Source organism: Ochotona princeps, chromosome 19 (assembly GCF_030435755.1).
Source record: "Ochotona princeps isolate mOchPri1 chromosome 19, mOchPri1.hap1, whole genome shotgun sequence".
Classification (NCBI taxonomy): domain Eukaryota; kingdom Metazoa; phylum Chordata; class Mammalia; order Lagomorpha; family Ochotonidae; genus Ochotona; species Ochotona princeps.
The window spans coordinates 47,334,906-47,356,620 of record NC_080850.1 but is presented as its reverse complement, the minus strand read 5'-3'; the positions used below and the strand labels follow the sequence as shown (position 1 = coordinate 47,356,620).

General features: G+C 54.4%; 1 protein-coding gene across 1 annotated transcript in view; it reads right to left on the bottom strand.

Annotated features, from left to right (window-relative positions):
* The window catches only part of SEMA6A (semaphorin 6A), a 91,102-nt gene extending 70,099 nt beyond the window's left edge, over positions 1–21,003 (bottom strand). The window contains exon 1 of the mRNA XM_058677263.1: positions 20,542–21,003. The gene's annotated coding sequence lies outside the window, so the exon portion shown is untranslated. The remainder of the gene's footprint in view (positions 1–20,541) is intronic.
* Positions 21,004–21,715: the final 712 nt, after the last annotated feature.

The window sequence follows — 21,715 nt, the reverse complement described above, 5'->3', positions numbered from 1 at the left end:
TCCGTACAGACAAGCAGACAACTTGTTCTCTGCCCGCAAGACTTCCCTTCACTTTCCAACAACACCGCTCTGCCCCTTTCCATTCTGGGAGCCAGAGAGGCTCACCTAGGGGGCCTCACGCATCTCCAGAGCCATGCTGGACACTAGACACTAGGCTTAAGTGAATGCTGACACTCAGGGAGTGACAGGACAGGCCTGGCTTGGTCTGGCTGCACTTGTCACTCCTGGAAGTGAGTTTTCACTGAGCAAAGCATGATGGGCACAGTCTTCTTAAACCATCAAGGGATCTTGGTCCTAACTGGTGGCAAGAGCCAGAGAGCACTTTACCAAATCTCTGATGAACCAACTAAAAAAGAAAAAGCATCCTAAGCAAACAACAACACAGATCTGCAAAATCATGTCTTCAAAATCTCTGAGAGATTTTGGAGGAAAAAAATCTCCCACATTCACTGCCTTCATGTAGCCATGGGCCTCCTGACAGGCTGCCTTACAAGCCTTGCCGAGCCTTTAGCCTTTGAGAGACTCCATCAAGAAATAATCAGGCAATTAGTCCTTGTGCTTTCTGCCTCCCCACAGCATGTGGAGCCCCTAGATACTAGGACAGGAGAGCGGGGGCCTGCAAAGATCAGAAGCAGAAGGAAACTGGTTATGCTTATCTGCTGGCCAAGGCCAGACCACCGCTGGGCTCCCGTGACATTTGGAGGTGGAGAGAAGCTGAGGGGGTCGGCATGGGGACCTGGGGCCACCGTTGATTGGGGTCAGGGACGCTGACCGCGTGCACAGTCTACCATCACTGAGCAGAGAAACAAAATGTCAGTGGGTGGAGACTCCCAGCATGAAACAAAGATGATTTATAATAACCGGGAAATTACTCTGGAATGGGGCATAAATACCTAATTCTTTTTAACAGAGTGAGCAGTACACCCTGCATGCAATGTCTGCAAGTTGCCCCTAGGGTCACTTGTGTGGCGTGCAAACGTTAACCATTTGCGGAACAGAGCATGCGCATGTAGCATTGGCTCCGCCCGTGTGCACACGGGAGCACCTTCACTCATGGTGAGTCACAGCGCTCGTCCGTCCAAGCCCCTGCAACCCAGAAACTCGGGTTCTGACTTTGAAGTGGGCAGCTTAGCATCACACTCAAGTTGGTGAAGCATCCACACTTCGATCAGGGCAACTTCAGGGGAATTGAAAGAGAAGGTGACTTTTAATGCAAAAACTTTTGAAATTCACGTGTAGGTTTTCCCCCAGTGTTCAACTTTCTACCCATTTTGGAAAGAGTCCCTTCTAGAAAACAAGGAACTGCCTCCTTTAAACTCTACACCACAAGGGGCTGCTGCATAGAGAGGGTAAATTTTTTAAAGTGGTCATTAAAAATCACCATCACTGTCATTTAAAAATATTCACTAATTTAGAGTATGAATTCCATATATTTTTTTCAGTGGACACATCTCGTTTCAAAGCAAAATGCATCGACTGCCCGGCGGGTCACACATTTCACGCTGTCAGCATAGTCTGGTTTATTTTGGGGGAAGGAGAGATAATCCAGAGAACAAGGCCCTCTTTGGTTATCTGACACCAGGACTCCACCTCTCCGCTCCTGACCTTGGGATGGGCTTGGGAAACACTCCCTGCAGGAAGACATGGAGTCCCAGGGCAGGCTCTGGGACCTGCAACACTGCCTCTCACTGGCTTCATAGAACCTGGCGAAAGCCAAGATGCCAACCCACAAGTGTCGCCGTGCCTTCTCTAGCAACAGTTAGCAGGCAGCCCTGTGTCCTACAGTCTGAGGAGGCAGTGCCCTGTAGCCGTTAGCTGTGGTTGGTTAGCTGTGGTTGGTTAGCTGGGGCTCCGTGTGACACCAACACAGGACCTCAGCTGGCTGTAGCAGCACCTGGGAGAGAAGCCTGGCTCTCCTACCATCTCCCTCATGTGACCCGTTCTGCTCATGAGGATGAGCTAGATCATGGGTTCCAAAATGGACCGAGGGTCACCATCCCCTGAGGGACACGGGACTCAAGCAGACTCCCAAGGTCCCATGTTTAAGGCATCATTAGCCCTCCCACGGAGCAGTCAGCACAGGCCCAGGTGTACGCATCACAATTCTCATGTAGACTCAGCCTGGTGACTCCCTAGTACACACACACCCTCCTAGTGTCTACAGACTTGTGCGAGTGCAAGACCGCAGGGAGCACTTGCCTGGTGCTTACCATGTAACAGGTGCTTTGAGCAGTGCACCTGTAACAACAACGCTCGTGGACACTCGTGCATCCGTGCGGCTCCCGCAGGAGGTAGGGATGATGACTGCTCCATTGCATGTAGGGAAGGTCTAGCCTGAGGTCCCCCAGCCTGTGCAGGTGAGCTGCGGGTCAGAACTTGGGCTCCACCCACTCTGTGTCTTCCATGGCGTGGCTGCCTTTGCCAACGTTGTTTCCCTCTCACCTCTTAGCTGTTACCCTGATGGCTGCATCCAGGTATGATGGGCGTCTTAGAGGTTGTGGATCACAGCAAGTTGGTTGTCTGCAATTAAACACAGACATGCTCCATGGACGCCATCAATAAATCCCACTGAGGAGCTGGGCTGGCAGCAACAGCATAAGGAGCTGTCAGCCTCGTGACAGCCGGGACAGGGCTGCCCAGCAGATCCACCTGCTGTGTGCCACAAGGGTGCCACAAGGGTGCCACCGAGAGTCTGATGCAGTAACCCGGGACACAGTGGCAGGGAGCAGCACAGGCGTGCCACTTGCTCCTCACCAAGGCATGGACAGCACCACGAGGTGAGCTGAGGGCTTGGTCCTGCGCTGGGAGATTACCGAGAATACGTGCAGTGGCAATAGCCATGACCCAGGTCTTCCACTGCTATTCCCGTGGCTTTTTTTTGTGGGAGGAGAGGGGCAGAAAAGACTTGGTAGCTAACCATTCTTAGTTTTGTTTATTCGAAAATGGCAAAGCATGAGATTTAGGCAAAATGATTCTTGAAGACCCCTCACTTCTCTGGGTTGTCCTTCGACTCCAGAGGAGGTCACTTCTCTTTGCCAACCCAGCATGAGCACAGGTGCTTCTTAGGAACTGTGCAAAGGCCCTGACGGTGCACAGCAGAGGGTGCCGGGAGGGAGTTCTCTACCCTGCACGCAGGCAGGGCCACAGCCCAGCCCAGGCTCTCCCCACCTCTGGGGGAGGAGAAGGGCCAGCTGGGCCACATCTGCCCTCCCTGCTGTCAGGCCTGCACAGGAAGGTGGGAGGTTGGCCGTGGAAAGGCGTCTCACACGCAGTCTTACCTGCAGGGCTACTGATGGGGTAGAAAACTGAGTAGAAAATCAGTGCGTGAGTGGTACCCAGTGTTATCAAATGTAGGGAGAAATGAACAGATTTTCATCCAACCATTGCCATAACCCACTGGGAATCTGGAAAAGGCAAAAGTGGACAGACAGGCCAGCGAGCCCACCCCACACTCTGCACGCCAGCTCCATTCATGTGCACACGTTCACCCCAGATCTCTCAGAAATGCACCTAGCATTGTCGCAGCCAAATGTTGTCCTAAACCTCCACGTGGCCACAGTGCACAGGTGACCACTGGAGACTCCAAGTTCAGTCCCTCCCCGGGAATTCCTCCCTAAAAACCCACAGATGGCTGGCTGCCTTGGCACATCAGCCCGGGCGTCATTAGCATCTCCTTCATGTGGCAGCTGATGCCTTGGGGTCCCTCGCCAATGGGCGAGTGAGAGCGGAGCCCAGGAGAGAGGAGAATTCTAATTGCTTGCCCCAGGACTGTGTGGCGCTGTCTGTGACAGCAGCGAGAGGGGACAGAGGAAGGCGTCAGAGAGGGCCCGTTGTGCTCCCTGGGTGGAATTCCTAGAACACACTGTGCTACGAAATGAGCTCTGGCTCCAGGGCGCTGGGCACAGACAATGTGCTGAATAGCCCGCAGTACCGGTTGCTGGGCATATTCTTGCTCCGTGCTCAGAGCCGCTTTTCATCCCGGAGCGGGAGCCTGGCGGAGGGCAGGGGGAGGGGGCGTGTGACTGCTGGGCAGAGCCATCCCCAGAGTAAGACGTTAGGGCCGAACCCAAGGCTCTGTCACCCCGATGAATGGCACCCTCAGAGAGAGTTTCCTCCACAATGTGATGGAGGCGCAGCCGAGTCTGAATTGACTTTCTTGAGGATAAAGAACTATAGAAATGGGATGGGAGCCTGCCTATAGCCTTCCAGCCAGGTTAATGGAGGGGGTGGAGAGATTGTGCTTAGGGCTTTGTCTCAGCTCCTGTGTGGTGAGGACCTTGATGGGTGGAGAGGTGGGGCACAGGAGAGCCCCACACAGGGAGGGAACAGGCCCCTCTCTCCTGTGTCTGTTCAGGGACTAAGTCTATATAGATAAACCATGAGTTGATGCATAGGGCCAAGTGTTTTAACAATTGACCCCTGCCTTAGGACGCATCAGTGGCTGTCAAGCCCATGGCCAGAGACCTGAGCCCAGGAGCATTCAGCCAGGAGGGCACTGGTGTGTGCTCAACTTGCCAAACTGGAGAGAAAGAGGGGAGGAGAATTCCTACCAGAGCAGTGCTTCAGGCACTTGGAGGGCCGCGGGAACCTTGGAACACCGGCCTGTTCTCCACAGCCTGTGCAGGCAGCAGCCGGCCATCCAACTATGAGGCCAGGGTCAAAGCTGCCTGTAGTGCCCACCCTTGCTGCCATGCACAAGTCCAATGGCACCGAAACCCTTGCACTGATCAAACTATGCCGCAGTCATTAGCAATCAGCACAGGCATGCCACAGGACAATCAGCTGGAGGGGTTCACACAAAGGCTGACGGGTAACAGTTCTCGGCAAATTTGAAGCCAAGTTTGTGGAGGAGATGCTGCATTTTAAGCCTTGTCTTGGTGTGAGGTGGCAAAGCCCAAATGGCCCATTCCTAAATGGCTGCAATTCAGAAAACACAAAATCACACGCATGCATACACATGGCATGTGCGCATGCACAGTAAGTTCTGACCTGACTCTTGGGAGGTTGCACATCCAGAGACCCTGGAACCAAGGTCACTGGCTACACAGCCCAGCGTCCCGAGAGGGGCTCTCCTAAGACTCCGGGAGGTGGGCTGGGGAACGCATGGTTCCCAGCAGGTCCGGCCCACTCTGACCTTAAACGCTGAGACAGTCAGAAGGCTGACAATTAACGCCTGTCTTGACGAATGTTTCTGTGCTGTGAACATCTGTCCACTGGCATCTGGCCAGGGTCCAAGTCCATTGCACAGGAAACACCAAACAGCTGTCAGATGACCCAGGCTTTGGGCGGATATCGAATGAACTCTATTGCCCTGCCCCAGGGCACCCCGGAGCCCGGCCGGCATTCCCCAGGCAGAGGCCTCAAACGCTGAGCAACAACCCCCCATTCTCCAATCAGGCCTTGCCACCCCCTGTAAGGAGCTGGCTCAGACTCGGGCAGGACGGGCCTGGGTCTGCTGGAGAGTGGATGACCATCATGTGTCTGCTCTGCCTCTCCCCCTATGCTGTCAGGCCTCAGCCTTCAGGCATCATGGGAAACCAGTGGTGACAGCTGAAGACTCAAGCTGGCAGTTGAGTTTATTGGTGTAACTAGCCAATGCCACTTAGAGCCCAACTTTTTACTGTCTAAACTGTTTGCTTGTATCTGTGCACTGGTTCTGAGTCAGGCATTAACAGGAAATCTCTGGCTGGACTTTCTTTATTGGTGAGATTCCCAAGTACAGGGAGTCAAAGTATAACCTGGCTTACAACCCAAATAATGGCCTTGCCAGGTCACCCCATGTGGGAGCCCTCAGGGTCCCCGGGAAACAGGAGGCCGCAGCTTGGGGCTCACTCCCTCGCCTCCAGCACCTTGTCTAGTGTCTGGGAGCTGTGTGTACATGCTAGGCGGGTGCTGAATGTCACTATGTGATCTGCCATGCCCCTGCTCACAGAGAAAGGTGGCAGCAAAAAGCTCTCTGAACACTGTGCCTGCCAACACGCTCATTGTCCCAACAACCATGACGCGAACATCTCACGGAGTTGCTTCGGTCAGGAGGGGGAGGGCTGGGACGCGAGCTCCTTGCTGTCACGTGTGAGCAGGTGCGTCCTATCATTCTAGAACGTACTGTTCGCATCACTTTATGAAACAGACACTGTTAGGATTTCCATCTAACAAAGGAGGCAAACAAGACCCAGATCCGAGGCACTACAAGAATGCAAACCCTCCAAAGGCTGTAACTCAGGACACTGGACAAGAGCTGGTATCGCCTTTTGGCTTTGGTGTGTGTGGGCGTGAAAACTGGGGAAGCTGTGCATACCTCGACTTGGGCTGTCACTCGGTGGACTCGAGCTTGGACTACCAGGGATGAGGCCACACCCCGTTTGCCACCCATGAGGAATGCCAACAGAAGAGGCTGTGGAGTGGGAGCTGCTCTCCCTTCACTGGCCACAGCAAGGCAGGTACGGGCTGCAGGAGGCTGCTGACCCCCGCCGTCCTCAAGGTCTTCTCTGACTTGAGAAGACAAACTGCAATCTGACAGCTCTCGGAGCACAAAAGCTGAGGCTGCCTGGCCAGCAGCTCCCGCCCGAATCCCTGTAACTGTCATTGAAAGGCAGTACAGTACTTGTTGTAGAATTCCTTTAGTCTCATCTCTTTTCTCTCGTACAGGCCCATGGAGGCCTGGCCCTCAGCCGCAGCCTGCTCCTTTCCAGGACTCAAAGGAGATGCTGTGCTGAGACCAGCGGACGCTAGAGGGCAGCCTGTATGTGAGGTTACACCCAGGCAGCTGGGCCTGTGCTCAGCCAGCAACACCAGGCAGGGGGTCACCCACATCCACCCTTAGAAAGGCTTGAATTCTTCCTCAGATCAGAACGTGTCTTTAAAATCAGACATCAAAGCAAACCCTCTCACAAAGGTTGTGCCTCTTAGAAATTCCTTGCCCAGTCACTTGCTGCCAGGAGCCCCATTGTGCCTGCAAGGTTTGGCTTCTTTCTCAAAGTGAGAATTGAAAACTCAGGTACTGTAAGTTTGCAAGACCCCTGAGCTGCCAAGTGGGCAGAGAATACACAGAAAACTTATCTTTGAGGGATTCTCGATAGAGTAGAAATATTGGTTCTTTCCCCTTCAGAGGCAATGAAACATCTGTCCTACATCAACTCTCATCAAGGGTTGAGGCCATTAAGTGAAGTCTGTGACACCTCCGTCACCCCAGCCATAATTTCCTTCCTGCTTAGTGTCTCCAAACACTACCCCCTACCAATGTTCAAGTTTAGTGCAGTGCAAGGGGGGGAAATGGGCCTCGCTGTCTGATTAATGACACCGCTGAGGTGTTATTTGTGTTGTGCGAATTACATCATCTGTGTCATTTCAGTTGCATGAGGCAGTTTCAAGATAAACACTCATAAATACACTGGAAGGGCACAGTTCAGAATTCAATTTAGAATGCAAGAACCTTCATGAAACACCACTGTTTGGAACGAAAAAAAAAAAGAAATTTGTGGCTTCATAGGTATCCTGATTCTTTGTATTCTTGCACTTGATGTGAAAGGCAGAGAGAGTGAGAACTTGAATGCACCGATTCAGGCCCCTGTATTGTTGCCACAGCCAGGGTTGGGTCAGGCACAAACAAGAAGCCCAGAATGCAATCTTGGTGTCCCATGTGGAGGGAGAAGACCCAAGCCCTTGTTGCTTCCCAAGCTATGCATTAGCATGGAGTGGGAATCGGAAATGGGGCTTGGGGGTGAACCCAGGTGCTCCATGAGGGATGCGGTGCCCGTAGGGGTATGCTGGGTGGTGCTTGGCCTCCTGTAGCCCACCCTCCTCACCACAGGGCCAGAACCTCCCCACTGGTAGAGAGTGTGGTCCCAGCTGCCAGACCCAGGCACAGCTTCACCACGCTCAGCGGGAAGATCTGTCCATTCCGCCACCATTGGAGATGATCACACATCCAGGCTGTGGGATCAGCCTGATCCTCACACAGACTCATGGCAGGTGCTTGGTAGATCCTGTAAGCCTGGGTTCCTCTCTTCACTGCTGCCAGCAGCATGTGCTGAGCCCACACGTCTAGCAGCTCTCTGGGTTCTGCCGCTGTCCCCGCCAGGACCTATTCCTTCCAGCCTCAAGACCTCCCCCACAACCACGCACCTGTGCTCCAGTCACAGGGGGGACCTCTCCTCTCAGCCCCAGCTCTTCCTCCCACTTGGAATCTGACCTCGTAGCTAGACAGGAAACATCATCTTGTATGCCATGTCCTCACCTATCCTCCTTCTTCACTAGTATGGGGGTGGGATGTGGAGTCTAGCAGCTGCACAGTCTCCTCACTGTAGAGTGTGGAAGTTTTTCCTGCCGAGAGCAAGTGCTAAGTTCCCGACAACCAAACCACCACTCCAAGCCTTTTGACTGCTTACTCAGTCTACAAAGTCAAGGTTAACTTTACTCCATGCTCTGGGGTTCATGCTGCCAGCCCAGGGGGACACTGCTGCTGCTCGGCCTCCTGTCCCTACAGCTGCACCTGCACCAAGATCAAGGTCACGCCTTTCATCAGTGTTTATTCCTGTCCTTGTTGTGAAATGGGACTGAACCCCAGGCAAGCACAGCCTGCTGCCAGTTAAGCTCCTTGGGGGTGGCTTTGATTCCAGAGCCTCCTAAGCCAGTGTCCCCTCCAGAAACTCCTCCAGAGGCAGGCGTTTATGTCCCACTGGCAAAGACGACTCTGGCAGAATCTAGGAAACTTGTCCCAAGTCACCAGCAGTCAGTCTGCCTAAAGGGCCTGGCTTGAGGACACCTCTGGCTGGGGGCAGGGACGTGGCAGGGCTACAGTCACCTGTTAAGTCTCCTGAGAATGGACGTGAACAAGCACGAAACTCAGAGGGCTGGGGACCGTGTCTCATGCTTTCCCTGACCAAGGTGAGCTCTCAGGCCAAGGAGTTGACCTCGCCGAACCTCAGTTACTTATCCTTTAAATCGGACATCATAATAGACACCCTGCCTTGCCCAGAGGGTTGGGATGAAATTCAGGGAGGCAGTGTTTACAAACACACTTTGAGCAGTGTAAGCACTACACAAATAAGTCTTGGTAAGCGAAATAACACCAGGGCACGCTGCGATGCTGACCAGCACCCGTAACTCTGACTCAGAGATATTTTCCATGATATGAGATCCAGAAAAACTCCTCTGAGGAGCCCCATCTCCTCCCTGTCTCGGGGCTGGGAGCCAGTCTATCCTGTACTGGCCACAGGGAGCCACCCAGAGGGTGCCATGTGGACACTTCTGGGGGCGGGGAGGGGGCAAAGAGCAGTGTCCAGAGTGCACGCCTTCAGAGCCTGCACGCTGGACATCTCGCGGGAAGGCACAGTGTCGGGGTCCTCCATTCACAGACCTTGCTGCCCAGCAGAATTTGCATTTCAATAACAGGGTGATAATGTCAAGTTATTCATGCCATTTCAAAGCATACCTGGCCCAGGCAGGGTCTGCCAGTGTGGTGGAGGGCTGGCTGATGGCCATGGCCAAGCAAGTGGCTTAGGCTGACCTTTCAGTTCTTGGGAACGGATGTTTTGGGCGATAGCAGCAGGGTTTGTGTTGTAGACCTGACAAAACCGGAAAACAAAAGTTCCACCCTCTGGAGAATGAGTCCATCAGCAGGGCCCACGTGTGAACTTCCCCTCTCCACCAAGGAGAGGAAACACCTTGCAGATAAAAGTGGGCTTTTTAGTGGAAATCTTTCCCCTACATGCTGAACATTGCTTTAAACAACAACAAAAAAAGCATGCAGGGACAGCATCACGGCACTGCTGCCGCAGGCACCTCCTGCAACGCCGGCATCCCTTATGAGCATGAGTTCAAGTCCCTGCTGCTCCACTGGTGATTACGCTCCCTGCAAACGCTCCTTGGAAAGCAGGAGAAGACAGCCCCCAAGGACTGGGTCCCTGCCCCGGATGGAGCTCCAGGCCCCTGGTCTTATCCTGGCCCAAGCCCTGGCCATTGCTGCCACTTAGGGAGCGGTAGGTGGGAGCTTACGCACTCTCTTTTCCTGTAACTCTGACTTTCAGGTAAAAGAACTTTTTTTTAAAAAGCATCCAGAGATCTGTTTTCTGTTCTCTTGGCTGTGTTCTGGAGCCAGTCTGCTCTGTCACGTCCAGCGTCTCTTCACTGGCCACGCATGTGTCTGTGCCACTGGGTGATTTTACTTCTACGAACAATAGAACTCTGTTGTGTGCAGTGACACTACCACTCTGAACACCACTTCAGACGGCCACTACCTTAGAAGCCAGAACAGCAGATACTACCTATCCATTTAATTTGGTAATTTCTCATTAAGATGCCCACAGATGGGTAAGTCTTATTGTAAAAAGCCAAGCATTTATAATTCATCAGCACAAATTATGCTAAATTAGATGGGTTATATGCTATTAGGGCTTCATATAAGCTACGAAATGATTGTTCACAAGAAATTGAATTCATAAGCTGGCATTTATATGTTATATCTAACTTTTATTAGCCTCTCTGGTTGAAAATTGAATGTAAATAGCACATTAACATTTGTAATTCAGCTGCTAGATACCTGCTTGAAAACTCATGACACACGAAAAAGTTCTCTGAACCAGAAGTAAGACCCAGTGCTGCCTCCAATTTCCTAGGCAAAACGAACATCACAGGGCCCACCACCTCCGGAGGGCAGGTCGCCTCTGCTGGAAAGACGTGTGGCATTGTTCAAAGTCCCACTCAGTCTTGGGGAGGGTACGGCCTGAGGTTCAGCTCAGAGCCAGGATGTATCAGTAATTCCCATAGACAAATCTGGAAGGAACACGGCGCCCAGGAGTCAAGTCCAGCAGTCCCCACCATTCAGGCATCCCAGCTGCGACCCACTTCTCACAGCAGGCAGAACTCAGTGTGGTCCGCGCGAGAAGGCGTTCCTCTTCTCGTCCACCTAAAACTGATACGCTGCTGTCGCAAAGGTTAGAATCCAATATCATTAACTGAGGTTAACTAAAGTTCCCACTGTAAGTGACTTGCACCCACAAGAACTACCGCAAGTTGCACAGAGTAAGCAGTCTTGCTATCCTGGAGAGTGCACAGAACTTGCCAAAATTCTTTTAACACCGAAGCTTTGATCTCAGCCCTCCATTCCTCTTCATCCTGTGCCTTTTGATTTTTAAACAGCTCAGCAGAACACTCTGAAAGGTGTAGGAACTACTTTCTTAGGATGCCAGATAGTCAGGGGTCTGAAGTGACAAAGCTCCCAGTGACTGTGAGGGGGTTGGGGCGAGGGAAGCTGCAGCCTGGGGCAAGCCCGACCATATGATCAAACACTGCTGGGACACTTAAAAGTGCCTCTCCTTGAGGAATTCCGGTGCCCAGGAGAAGCCTGATGAAGCCAGGAACAATTAAGGCCATGGTATCCTTTTAATTTACTTCACAGTATTGGTCTCCAAAAATCAATCATTTTGTGTGGTTGGTAAGGGAGGGTCAGGCTTCTGGGCACGTGCGTTTAAATATGCTTGCTGATCTCATGCAAAGGGGAAATTCAAAACAGCTGCTGTGAAGAGCACCCAGAAACAAACAAACAAACAAACAGACAAACAAAAAAGGCATCTGCGAATGTAGAAATCCAAGGTGACTGGTCCCATTTGCAAGGAATCCAAAGCTTGTTCTTTGCCGACTCTGCCTAGACTGGGACCTGGCAGGTCCTGAATTCAGAGCAAGATGATTTTAGGTTTTCCTCTCCAGAGGGATCAGGTGGCTCGGCCTTGACTGCTGGTGACCCCTGCAAGTCCATCCACCTGAGTGACGTAGACTAGATACGAGGAAACGTCCCCACACCTGTCACACAGGCCAAGTCCACGCAGCCACAGCAAGCCACTGCATCAGCAGGAAGGCAGTAAGGCAGGCTCCTGCTTGCAGAAATTCATCCCCAAAGCTCTCTGTGACCAACTCAGAAAAAAAAATGCACACCCCTGAACAGCTTTCCCTAAACGAACCTGAAGTCACAAACCTAAACACATCCTAGAGGTGGGGCGGGGGGTGGGGGCGGATGGGGGGCAAAAACGGCTAAAGAAACAAACAGCAAAAGTTCATGCACATGACAAGGAGCCCAAAATGTGCCTGCCTTGTGCTAGAAGAGGCATCAGCCACAAGGTGCTAAACCTCCAAGATAAAAAGGCTAAGTCCCCTGGGGAAAGCTTGAACTATTTACAGCACAAAACAACACACCACTCCAAAGATGCATGATGTCATTTTATTTATTTAACGATCTGCAGAGCCCAGACTGAGAAGGATGAAGTGGAGATTTCACACACACAAAAAAAATCACAAATACCCTCAATGCACCCCACGCGAGCCCTGGGAGCACAGATTCACAAAGGGCTTTTTGCTGGAGAGATGAAAGCAACAGTGAGCCCAAGAGCCAGGTAAACCCCGGACTCAAAACCATCTGGCTGTGCACCCAGTGAGGTCTGGGGAGACCCTGACTGGAGCCACCTGCCCTGGATCCAGCCCCGAATCACACCACGAGAAGCTGTTTGCTCTTGTACAGCTCAGCTGCCGAGATAACACGCCTAAGAGGTCTCTCTGCCTTTCCCAAGACACCCCAACTACCATCCGAGGCCCTGAAACTATGGCAACCGAATAGGCAAGCAGCCTCCATGATTAATAGATGAAGATCGCGGCGACAGTGCCTGCCTCGGACCATCATTCATGAGGCGAGCAGAATTAGCACAGAATCCGTCTGGGAAGCCATATGCAAAGATTCCTGCAAAAATCCACTGCACTCTGCTTCCGTGGGCTCCAGCAGCGAGCAGTGGCCATGGCAGGCTTTCCGCGGATCGCCCGCCCTTGCCAAGACAGGACCACTCCCAGGATATGAGATGCTCACGCTGGTAGAACAGCGAAAGACAGAGTAGAATGGCTCTCCACCTGGGCGTGCATGTGAGACCTTGGCACACCCACATCCAAAAACCCAAAATGCATGAATGAAAACACGTGGTTCTCTGAGGCAGGGAGGAGGAGGGACACAGTCGTGGGCTTGTTGGAGCGCTGTGTGGAATGCGACTTTTCATAAAGCGTCCCATGTGCAGGCCAAGGCCGCTTCCATTCACCAGCTCCATCAGTATTCTCCCAGCTTCCTCGCACGGCAGGCTGGGGGAGGGGCAATGCGGGAGTTGCTGCAATATTCATGAAAAGATAGGTTGCTCCCGTAAGCTTGGTGAACAGGGAAAAGGAAGAAAGAGATCCATGGCCCAGAGCTCGTGTGCAAACCCATAATTAATATCTTGTTTTGTTCTTCCTTGGTCCTAAGATGTTTATCTCCCAGCGGCTTGTACTGCACTGGCCTGTGTGCCAGCTCCCACCCTGTTCAAATGCTCCCCGTCCGATCACAGCCAGAGCTGATCTCAGAGCCAATGCTAGGTCTCATGGTGGGAGGCAGAGGGCTAAGACAGCATCACTTTGGGAGATTCTGCTGCTCGTTTTTGTTCAGTCGGTGTAAAGCCTTTGAATCTAATGTTCTACAGATGGGTGGAAGCCACTACAAAGCACCTGGCCCTTTGAAAGGCCTGACGGCGGCAGGTGGCACTGCCCACGGCGGACAGCACTTTCAAAGCCATGTGCATCACACCAGAGCTCCCAAGGACCCCACCCTTTGGTCTCCAGGCAGGGCTGTTGCCAATTTATTCTAAGCTCTTCCTGTCCTCCTTCCATTTTCACAACAGACAATTTTTGGCTACGGAAGCAATCCAGGGTCCTTCCGACTCAGGGCAGGAGGAGGTCCCTGGGGAATCCTGGTTGATTTCCCCTTCTGCTGAGCCACTTGAAAAGTCGGGCTTTGTTTGCTGTCAAAAACCAGTGGGGCCACCACTTGATTTACTTCTACAACTGCAGCAGGTCACCTGTCACTGGCTAAGTGTTCTCCTCCTGGGATCCCCTAACCTTCTGTGTCTCCTGCCTTTGGTAGGGAAGGCAGGAAGTTGGCCTTGGAGGACTCACACTCTCCCAGGCTGACTTCAAGGGTGGACAGGGACCCGTGCAGGCCGCCAGAAGCCCCTGATGCAGAAGTCTCAGCATCCTGGCAGATCAGATCAGCCTTGCTCTGTGCCTTGGGAACTCAACAAGCCAATCCTGTGCAGACGCTCCCAGATTCCAACAATGGGTGCAAAGCTACTCAGCAACCACTGGGGTTTCTTAGAAACAACTTCTGATGCAAGCCCAGTGCAGCCTGCTTCGTTTGGCTTGCAGAGAGGCCCTCTCCTTCCATGCTTCGGGTCTGATATTCCAAAGCGAGGAGGAGCCTCACTTCTCCAGCCTGCAAGCCATGCAAGCCCTGGCCTCTCAGCTTAACGCCCAGCCCCCACGGCCAGAGTCTGGTGTGAATGGTCACTGCTGGGCCCTGGGTCACTTCCTTTGCAGCATCTCTTTCTGTTGCTTCCTGTTCCCAGACCATCTTGCCATGGCTGCCCTCACCCTATCAAAAAAGACTCCTTACACACTAATTGAGTTCTCACAGGGGGCCAGGCCTGGTGCTGTCCCATGTACTCCTCTCAGCATCCCTACCCTGTCTTCACACACTTGGTTTGCAAATGGAAACTGAGGCAGAGAAGTGACAGACTGTTTGCAGATGCCCAAGAAAAACAGGACGCACACCTGCCAGAGAGCATGAGCTGGACATTACTCTAGAGCTGTCCACTGCGTCCCCCACACCTCCCCACACACATGAACTTCAGCCCCAGGGAATCTACCACAAAGATGGAACTTGGCTCCTGCTTCTCTGGCCCCCCCCAGCCCCAGCTGTGCATCCATGGGTGTGTTGACACGAACTGTTCCAGAACTGAACCAAGCAAAAACAATCCTGTCACTTTTTCATGCCACTCCCATGACTTCAGCTGGCTTAATAGTTACATGGAAAGCAGTCTTCCCTCGACACAGCGGACATTCTGATATGGAACACTCCCAAGCAAACTCGACGTGGGCTATGCATTTCCAATGAATTTGAAGATACTGTGCAACTACACATTGTGTTTCCATAAGGGCATAACGTTAACGTTGCAGAAGATCATCAGCTGGAGTCACTGTCACTCAGGACTGGGAGGAAAAGTCAGCATCAAGCTTTCCAAACTTCCATGTAGTCTGATGCAGCTTTAACGCCCCTGATCATATGTGCGGTTTCCTGTGATTTTTCCTAGTAATCATGAACACAGCCTCAGACAGGACAAGAGTGCTGCCCTGCCTAGTGGAAGGGTGTAGAACCCAAGTCTTCCAAGAACGGGACCTTCAACAGCAGTCAAGTGGTATTGGTGACGGGAAGAACCAAAAGGCTGGGCATGCCACATGCTCCAGGCAAAAGGCCGTATTTTGAAAGCTGCCATTAGCAAACTCGGGGGGGAAAAAAAGCATGCCAGTTCTGTGACTGGTGGTTAGAATGCAGAACAAATGGGGCCAGGGTCAACAGCTCAGTGCCCATAAATGTTTCACAGTAAGTTGCTGCTACCTAACTCACACTCCCTCCAGCTGTGACCAGGTGTCTCCCAGATGTGTGCGCCACAGAAGGGGACTGGGTGGGAGTGTGGGAACCAACAGGCCCCAATCCATCACCGAGACTAGGAAAACAACCCACAGTGCCTGTCTCACTAATGGTGCATGAGCCATTGCACCTCTGTCTGTACAAGTGTATAGGGTCTCCTAATGCTTACACGTTGTGGGGCAGCCACACCCAGAGGTCAGCGTTCCCTGGACTCCAAGGAAAACTAGCCTTTAATCTCATTTTGTCCATGAATCCATGGAAGTCCCTCCCCTCCCCCCTACACATTCAGTCACCTACAGAAGCATTTCATGTTTTCAAAAAAACCCAAGTCCTTGGGCCATCATAGCTGCTTCCAGGGTGCATATGAGCAGAAATGTGGAGCTGGGAACAGAGCAAGGCTGACGCGGGATGCCAGGGCCTTCACCGCCACATCAAACGTCCACCCCACAAGCATCTCCTTAGAGTGTATGGTACAGGAAGGCAAGGGCAGATGGGGAACAAGAGTTGAAGGCAGAAATATTCACTCAACAACCCTTGTCACAAAGACCCAGAGAGCCGCCAGGTGCTGATAATGACTAAAACGTAACAATGCTTAGCCCAGTAGCCTTAGGTTCTAGTGGAAGGGAAAAAAAAGACAAACACATACTTCCCAAGTCTGTGACCAGTGAGGCCCACCTTTCTTAGAGGTGTGGGAGTGCTGGGGGACTTGGGGCAGCCAGGTGATCAAAGAAGCAGCTGCGCACGGGGCCTGAGCAAGGGACAAACCAAAGGACGGTCCTGAGCCATGACCCAATGAGTACAAGGAGTCTGCAAGGAGAATGAACCTGGCATGGACAAGAGAGGGGTGGGGCCGGGGAGGTGGTGCGGCACAAATCAGGGGAAATATGGTAATAGGTGATTTAGATCTCCGCTGTGTGGAGAACAAGGCTGTAGGGGACTGAGAGGAGCAGGCAGTGTTGGGGAGGCTGGCTCACTCAGCTAGTAGCAAGGACAGTGGCTGGCTCTGTGCCGGGTGACCCAGGTGGGAAGCCTGGAGCCAATCTGTGTGCATTCTGGAGGTGGAGTCAATGGCCCATCCCGGCACTGGGGGTGTGTGTGTGTGTGGGTGTGTGTGTGTGGGGTGTGTGTGTGTGTGTGTGGCAGGGGCAGGTAGGAAGTGTCTTGCTCTTTTGGGACCTCGCGACTCACTGGAGTTGCTATTGGCATGGGGGAGGAGACAGTGAGAAAAGCAGATTTAGAAGCAAGGAAGAGAGTGAGGCTGTTTAAGTTTGTGCAGTCCAAGGCCTGAGAAGAGCCCCCAGTCAGCAGGTGGGGTCACCGGCGCCTGCACCAGTGGCCTGACAGCCATACAGGGCACGCTCCCATGATGCAGCCAGACTGATTCTAAGCAAGCAGGGTTTGCCACAGTCTCTGTTTCCCAAATCCTGGGGCCCTGGGTGCATCTGATGCTGCTATGCTCCCCCAAGCTCTGTCTGTTGTCTCCGGAGGCCCACAGGGTGGGACATCTTACTTGCCATTTCCAAGGGATTACATGCCTGACCTACCTTCCCATATCCCCAGGAGGGGCCAGGCAGTTGGCAGCGATCAGCTCAGTGGCTCCTACAGTGCCTCTGAAGGCGGTGAGAAAGGCCCTCACTGCAATAGAAATGTCTAGAGACCACTCGGCCCCACCGGCTCCCAAGAGAGCTGGGGTGGGAGGCAGAGCAGAATGTGCCAAGACGTCACCGTCCCCAGGCACACACAAAGGTGGCTGCCACCGCAGCAGCTCCTGAGTGTGCAGATAAAGCACTGGGCACAGGAGGAGGCGGCCAAGTGCAGGCACAGGCCTTCCGGCCAACTACTGTCGATGCCTTAAGCTGTCAGCAATAGCATCCAACCTTTCCTGTAAGCAAACAAGTGAGATGGGGGAAGGTGTCAAGACCTGAGCAATTGCATCCTGAGAGCCTCTGCTCCCCTCACCACTCTGGCCCACGACCAGGCCAGGCCAAAGCCAGAAACAGGAAACTCAATCCAGGTTTCTGGGATGGGTAGCTGTGACCCAACTCTCAGAGCCCACTGCTGCCTCTCAGGGTGTGCAGGAGAGTCTGGTTGGAACCCAGGCCCTCCAGGCGAAATCCAGGCCTCTGGTTGTTGCATTGTATTCAAGGAAGGATGTCAGTTTCCCTGTTTTTGCTCTCTAGACTCCACCACATTCAACTTTACTAGAGCAGTGTTACCGGCCTACTCAAAATGCAAATGTCGACTTGGAAAGAACCTGGGGTGCGAGCTGGTGTGTAAATGCAGTTGCGCTTATTGCCATCTTGCAATAACTGTACTTGAAGGCATCATGTTTGACAGTAGGAAAAACAAACGGGCCTGCTCTGAGCACAGAAAATGTGTCAACCACTCTGTCATCCAACATTTACACGGGTTCTTCAACGCATTCACACCTGGTGGGGTGATCCATGAGTCCCTTCTGGATTTGTGGATCCTGAGCAGGGGTGAGAGCCAAAGTAGGAGCTGCCAAGAGTCCCTGGGGAGCCTGTCACCCCGCAGCAAATGAAAAAGCACCAGGGACAAAAATCAAGGCTTCCAATCTGACACTCACTGCTTTTGGCTTCAGGCTCCCTGGTAAGGCACCTAATTAAAAATGTCCCCAAACCAAAATAGTAACAGGGCGCAGAGTTACTCAAACCGAAATCAAACTTACCTATAAACAAGTCTGGGTCAACCCAATAGAAAGAGCGAGTGCAATTATTTTTTAACAGATAGTTTAGGTTAATAGGTGCAGACAGGGCTCTGCACTATATTTAAAGTTAGGTTAATAATTAACTCCAGTGCCTGGAGTAGTTTAATCAAGGCTTACTGTAAGGGCCCGAATCCATACAGAAATAGTTGCCATCTCGACCCCAAGCTGCAAAGAGCAGGCCATTTACATTCAGAACCCAAATAGACGGGAAAGGTATCAATGGGGGATTAAGGCACCTGGAACCTCCCTCTGCCAACCTGCAACTGACTTCCTGAGAGAGAAACTGCCCCTGGAAAGAAGGCCTGCTGGTTCGGGGGTGAACCACAGGTAAAGCAAGGGCGTCCCATCTTCTTACCGGGCCAGTCCTAAAAATCAGCGCTGGGGGGCATTAAACAGCTTCGCAGGCAGAGGGCTGCAACTGGGTAAAGTGGCAAATTCAGATTCAAGGCAAAGTTGTGAGTCCGTGTGCGCGCTCGCTGCCTTGGAAACCTTTCCCGTATGAATTCAGCAACTCCATTCTCAGAGATCAAGTGAGGAGCCGTCTACTTGGCCGTATCCTCCCTAAAGCAGACACCTTTCTCCCCAAAGCCAGACGCCTAATCAGCTGCTGCGCCACAGGCCGGAGGCCTCCGTGTGAGCGCCTGCCCTGGCCGGGAGGACAGCGCCTCCAGCCTGCGTTTTTCCGCAGCTTCACGCACACTTGGCTCTGCCCCGCCGCTCGGTGGACACATGAGCAGCTGGAGGCGCGCGCGGCCAGCTGGAGGCTTGGAACCAGCGAGCTCCAGCCTGAGTCCGGGATCCCCCTCGCGCCAGCCGCGGTGCGCAGAAGCGAGTTCGGCCGCAGGATCCCCACCTAACCCATTCCTTCCCCAGTGCCGGACACACTGGATCCGCCAGCAGCGCCGCGGCTGGGCGCCCCTCTCCATGGGGCCGGTACTCGGCTCCCAGGCGCAACGCGCGGGCTGTGCTGGAGTCCCTCTGGCCCTAGTGTCCCGCAGATTGCAAGCGCTGAGCCCCCAATCCTGTTGTGTTGGCCACCTCTCGCTTCCAGAAACTTTACTGAAGCGTCTGGGTCTAGTGACCCTGCGGCTGGAAGGGGGTCGGAGACGCTGGGCGCGGGGGCGCAGAGGCAGCGGGAAAGAACCTGGTGCTGTTTCCATCCGCGATCCCTCATCCCTCCCCCAAGTTCCGGCTGCTCCTTGGCTCGCCTGTTGTAGCTGAGGTCGAGCGAGGAGCCAGGAGACCCCGGGGGCTTGCGCAGCACCGTCTCCCACAGCTGAGAACAGAGACAACCTCCCAAGAAGGAGGCGCTTCCCTCCCGATCCATCCAAGCCGGCCGGGTGGGCACTGCCCGTCGGGTCCCGGGCGCCCCGGTGCCCTCCACCATCACCCCTTCTCCCCTGGACATCCACGACTCTTGTCTGAGTGACTAGCCCAGCACCGCCTCCGGCCAGGTCTACAACCACCCCCCCCCCCCAACCTATCAAGAAGGGACCACACCGACCACGGCAGAGGGTGAAGCGGGTGCCCGCCCCGGAATGGGGGGCTCTCTGGGAAGGGCCGTTGCCACGAGACCGAGTCCCCGCTGCTTCGGAAGTGATCACGGCAGGGGCTGCCACACCGCCCCTCAGCACTCACTCGAGCAAACAAAGCCCGGAATGGCCGGTGCCAGCGGCCACCCGAGCCGGGGTCTCAGCCAGAGGCAGAGCGCACGGGTGCCAGGGCCATTACAAGTTTCCCGCACTCCACCGAGCCCAGCCCACAGAGCTCGCGCTGACAACAAAAGATTGCGTTCATTCCCCCTGCATGCCCGCAGCACCCCTGCTCCCATTCCAGAACCCAAACCCCCGCGCTGGACGCACAAGGCAATATTCCTCCCAGCCCCCTCCAGCCCTCGAGGGCAGAGCCCCCGATCACTGCTTGCCACGAGGGGCCTCTGCGCTCGGAGAACCCCACCCTCTCAGGCCGCCCTGCTCCCCGCTGGCCCGGTAGGGAGGACGAGCCCCGAGTCCCGGGGAGCGTCGGGCAGCTATCCGCACCGTCGTGGTCCGGGGCGGCGCCGGGCGTGTGTGCGGCGCGAGTGGAAAGGCTCTCGCGGCGAGGAGCCGGGCGGTCTCTGGGGCTCAGGGCGGAGAGGGGCGGCGGGTGAGGTTCTTACGGCAGTTCCCCCGGGGCCGCGCCGAGCCCGAGAGACAGGGACACCGAGGCAAGATTAAACGCAGGCACCACAAAGCCCGCGGCGCACGGCGGCTAGCGTCCCGAGACCCTCCGGCTGCAGCCCGGCCGCCCGGGAGGTGGGGCGCGCAGGGGCGCCCGGGCGTACCTTTTCGGTGCATGGACGGACAGGCGGCCGGGACTCGGGCAGACTGGCGCGGCGTGCATCCCATTTAGTAATCCATTACTGAGGAGACTTCTCTGGGCCGCTGGCTGCGCTCTGTCCTCCGCACGTCTTTGTCATTCCTACATGTGTGCCGATCTCTTCGGGGCAACAGTCGCAGCGGCTACTTTGTGGGGTGCAGACGCGCTGTGTTCATCTCCAGTGGCAGGCGGAGCGAGGGAGACGAAAGAAAGAAGCCAAAGGAAAGGGAAGAAGAAGGAAAAAAAAAAAACACCAGCAACGAGCAAGAGGGTAAATGTTCAAGAAACTCTTCTGCAAATCCAGATTCCACTTGGGTTCCACTCCGGCGAGTCCCCTCGGTGGTGCCGGCGCCGATTAAGAAGTCATTTCAGGGCGGGGGTCGGGCTGGGCGCTGAGGCAGGGGCGCACGGCTCCGGCCGCGCGGAGCGGCGGGCGTGGCGAGGCTGGCTGGCCGCGGCCGCACGCTCCTAGGCGGGCATCGCGGGCGGTCGGCCCCGCGGAGAAGCGGCGCTGCTGCGTCCGGGGCGCTGGGCAGCCGAGTGCGCGGGGAGCGGAGTTGGCTGCGCCTTCACCCCTGTCACTAGAGCCTCCGCTCCCGGGCGGAGCCAAGTCCCGGACTGGATTGCGCAGGGCGGACTCTCCTCCCGCAACCCCGCCTCCTTTCGCTGGCGTCTGCTCCGACCCGAAGGAGAACGGGGTGGGGGTGGGGATAGAGAGGAGGGGTGCGAGCTAGCCCTGGGTGCGGAGCGCGAGGAACGCGGCAGCGCGGCTGCAGGTGGAGCCCAGGAGCAACCCACCAGTGCTGCTGCCTTCCAGAACGGTTCCCAGCCCCACGGAGGTCCCAGCGTGGGGGCGCCTCCGGCTGGAGCCCTGCCCTCGGCTGCTCCACCCCCACAGCTGCTCTCGCCAAGGGGGTGGGGTGGGGGCAAGAAGAAGAAGAAAAATCCGGGACAGCATTGCTGAGCCTTGCTAAATCAGAAAAATAAATAAAAATAGACGTAGCGCAGGAACGAGTTACAAGAAAGGATTTACCCATCGATTTTCTTAAATGGAAAAGTTTTTAAAGGACGAGGGTGAGCGAACTGCGAGCCTTTCCGATTCTGATCACCGTGTCAGAAGCGGACTCCAGGGGCGGCGG